Consider the following 4,141-nt stretch of genomic DNA (forward strand, 5'->3'; position numbering starts at 1 on the left):
CCTCCAACAACAAGTGCGAGGAGCTCATGGATTTCTTTGTCACGAAGATTGAGACCATCCGTCCACCTGCCGCTTCCCTCCCTTCCCCCAGCCCACAAGCCAAATTTCCCCAATGGTTCCCCCTGCCTTCGCCCTGAACTCACATCTTTCTCTAGTTTCTCTCCTATCTCCACTCTTGCCCTCTCCGAGCTCATATTGACCACGAGCCCCATCCCCAACTCCTTTGACCCGATTCACAACAAACTGCTCACCCCCACAAGCGATCCCACAAACAACGGATCAGATCAAAGCTCTGCAGTCCTGCCACACCCATTTGTGAATGATGGTGGATAATTAAACAACTAACGGGAAGAGGCTCTATGAACATCCCCATCCTCAATGATGGTAAAGCCCAGCACGTGAGTGCAAAGTTTTAGAAACCGTCTTCAGCCAGAAGTGCCGAGTGGATGATCCATCTCGGCCTCCTCCCGAAATCCCCACCATCACAGAAGCCAGTCGAACATCGAGGTGAAGAGTGACGCTGAGAGCAGATTTTAAAACCGCTGGAATATCAGTGAAATTAAATTGGGGAAAGTGGAAAACTCCGAGTCAGTTTTACACTGCACATTCCGCATCCAATACTGGAAATAAATGAGAGAAAAGCTTTTCAAGGCGGTGAAAGTTTAATCTCCCCGTCGGGGAATTGAACCCCGGTCTCCCGCGTGACAGGCGGGGATACTCACCACTATACTAACGAGGAACTGCTGCATTGACTGTGCACTCATCCCAGATGGTGTTAGACATGCTTCATGTATCAGTGCATTTCTTTTAACTATTTATTTGATGATAGTTTGTTTCATTTTCCACGGGCCACTGTTGAAAGAACCTTTTACATTTCCATCTCTTTCTTTCTTTCTCTCTTATCGTGGTGAGTTGCCCCACCTTCGTCCGGGGTTTAATTCCCCGACGGGGAGGAAGCATTTATCAGACGCCAACTTTAATTTTATGTCTTCGCCAAGCTTCTTCCTAAAAAAAACTAGAGAAAAAAAACAGGTGATTGTCACTTTCAGAATATTATTGTACGGAGACTATTTGAGGACTGGATGCAGAGCAATTGCAATTTTTACAAACTGGTGATGAAGGTGACAGATTAGAAATTCATTCATTTCCGCCGCGCAGGTTCGAATCTGACAGACTTCAGATCCCGTCATTTATCAACCCGTTTCATCTCTGCGTTTCAAAATTCAACAAGTTTCTTGTAGAATTAATAATTCTGAAGTGAATTAAAATTCCACAGCATTGAACACCTCGAGTTTTATGCTCATTTTAATTGATCTGCAAGATTTCACGAAATCTACGACAGAAATAGAACAAAAATCAGCCAAATTATCCATATTCTGACTCTCCGTATTTCTGAGTCACTCCATGTGTATGTGTGTCTGTTTCTGTGTGTCTGTGTCTGTCTGTCTGTCTGTGTATGTGCCTCATATTTTCTATGTTTTCCTGAGAAGATCTCTGTCTCTTTCTCTGTCTCACTCTCTCCCGCACTCCCCACATCATGATCCAACATGAGATGGAAAAGTGGTCGGTAATTCTTCTTTCAACAGTGGTCCGTGGAAAGTTAAACAAACTGTCATCAAATGAACAGTTCAAACAGATTCACTGAAACCTGAAGCATCTGTGGTGAACGTACATCCCCTTCCGGCACCAGTTCCTCGTTAGTATCGTGGTGAGTATCAGTGTCTCTCACCCTGGAGACTGGGGTCAATTCCCCGACGGGAAGGTCTGCCTTTCGAAGCTTTACTTTCATTTATCTGCAACATCGGATGAGGAAAATACAGTGAAAAACTGACTCGGACTTTTCCACTTTCCACGATTTAATTTCACTGATATTCCAGCAATTTTAAAATCTGTTCTCTGCCTCACTCTTCACCTCGATGTCAGAACCACAATAATGAGGAAGAAATAAAATGCAGAATCGCTCTGTGAACAGACCCGGGCTAATTCACCAGCCCGAAACAGAGAGAGGCAGAAAACTGCTCACTATTCCAGGATCATCCTGGAATGTAAAGATACACCCGGTATCTCTTCTCGACTCCAAACCGACTTCTTGCACCCCCTGCCTCCTCCACCCTCACCACAAAAATTGCCATGAGCTCATGGACTATTTTGTCACTAAGATTGAGACCATCCGTTCAGCTGCCGCTCCAGTTGAAAACTCTCCAGTTTCTGGAGTCATACTGAGCACAAAAGAAGATGGTAGTGGTTGTTGGAGGCCAATCATCTCAGCCCCAGGACATTGCTGCAGGAGTTCCTCAAGGCAGTGTCTTTGGCCCAACCATCTTCAGCTGCTTCATCAATGACATTCCCTCCATCATAAGGTCAGAAATGGGGATGCTCGCTGACGATTGCGCAGTGTTCAGTTCCATTCGCAACCCCACAGATAAGAAGCAGTCCGTGCCCACATGCAGCACGACCTGGACAACATCCAGGCTTGGGCTGATAAGTGGCAAGTAACATTTAGGCTGTACAAGTGCCAGGCAATGACAATCTCCAACAAGAGAGAGTCCAACCACATCCCCTTGACATTCAATGGCATTACTATCGACGAGTCCCCCACTATCAACATCCTGGAGGTCACCATTGACCAGAAACATAACTGGACCAGCCACATAGATACTGTGGCTACAAGAGCAGATAGAGGCTGGGTATTCTGTGGTGAGTGACTCACCTCCTGACCCCCCCAAAGCCTTTCTACCATCTATAAAGTACTCTTTATAGATGGTATACTCTCCACTTGCCTGGATGAGTGCAGCTCCAACAACACTCAAGAAGCTCGACACCATCCAGGACAAAGCAGCCCACTTGATTGGCACCACATCTACCACCTTAAACATTAACTCCCTTCACCACAGGCGCACCATGGCTGCAGTGTGTACCATCCACAGGATGCACTGCAGCAACTTGCCAAGGCTTCTTCGACAGCACCTCCCAAACCCGTGACCTGTACCGCCTAAAAGGACAAGGGCAGCAGGCACATGGGAACAACACCACCTGCACGTTCCCCTCCAAGTCACTCACCATCCCGACTTGGAAATATATCACCGTTCCTTTATCGTCACTGGGTCGAAGTCCTGGAATTCCCTTCCTGACAGCACAGTCGGAGAATCGTCACCATACGGACTGCAGCGGTTCAAGAAGGCGGCTCACCACGACCTTCTCAAGGGCAATTAGTGGATGGACAAGAAATGGTGTCCTTGCCAGTGACGCCCACATCCCATGAACGATTAAAAAAATGCAATAATGGCACCGGTGGGATAAAAAACCATGCGTGCAGAGCACAATGTAGAACAGTCCATCACCTCAACCACTCGGCCACCTCGTCGCATGAACAGTGCAAAGAAAGCCCTTTTATTTTATTGTTTCAAGGCAAAAATCTTGGACTCATCGGTCAGAGTAAGAAAGCCACCTTTCAATCGCCCGTTCCCAGATCCTGAGCAGACGGCTTGTCACAAGGTAGCGTGGCCGAGCGGTCTAAGGCGCTGGATTTAGGCTCCAGTCCCTGCGGGGGCGTGGGTTCGAATCCCACCGCTACCATAATTTGAAGTGCTAATTATTTTGGCCTCACACGAAGAATCCTTCTGTTTGAAGCAGTGCCATGCGCGCCATTGCTGTTGTTTGGGCACAACTGCCACACCTGATGCACTTCATCGTGATCGTTTTGTGCTTAATACTCTGCGTTGTGGTCGCAGTAACATCGGAGCAAATCCGAGTCTCCACAGAGTTTCATTTACCGATTTTCTCCTCTGTCACATATAATAAGAGAATGCAGCAAGAAATCAATCTTTAGCACAAGAAATAATATTATTTTGGTGAAACATTTTAATTCCGTCAAATCCCAGCACTCTCACATGCCTGTACTTGATGTTCCACAGTTCAAACCCGCCTCTTCTCCCGGCTTTTTCTTCCTTCAACAGTCAATAGGCCGCCTTTACTTTCCTCCTTCCATTTTATGGACACTTCCCTGCGGCATTGCCAACTCTAACATTCACTTTCACGATCTCACGCCTTTCAGTTTGTTCTGCTCCGACCGCTGTTTCTATTGGGCACATGTCCCATTCGCACCAATGTTCAAATGTGCCTTGAAACCAGTCGATACATT

The 4,141-nt window shown here is 46.8% G+C and overlaps 2 non-coding genes across 2 annotated transcripts; one reads left to right on the top strand and one right to left on the bottom strand.

Moving 5' to 3' along the window:
* Window positions 1-667: 667 nt before the first annotated feature.
* Window positions 668-739, bottom strand: trnad-guc (transfer RNA aspartic acid (anticodon GUC)). The gene has a single exon. It is a non-coding gene; the product is annotated as a tRNA-Asp (tRNA).
* A 2,755-nt stretch (window positions 740-3,494) lies between these two features.
* Window positions 3,495-3,576, top strand: trnal-uag (transfer RNA leucine (anticodon UAG)). The gene has a single exon. It is a non-coding gene; the product is annotated as a tRNA-Leu (tRNA).
* Window positions 3,577-4,141: the final 565 nt, after the last annotated feature.

Source organism: Heptranchias perlo, chromosome 35 (assembly GCF_035084215.1).
Source record: "Heptranchias perlo isolate sHepPer1 chromosome 35, sHepPer1.hap1, whole genome shotgun sequence".
Classification (NCBI taxonomy): Eukaryota; Metazoa; Chordata; class Chondrichthyes; order Hexanchiformes; family Hexanchidae; genus Heptranchias; species Heptranchias perlo.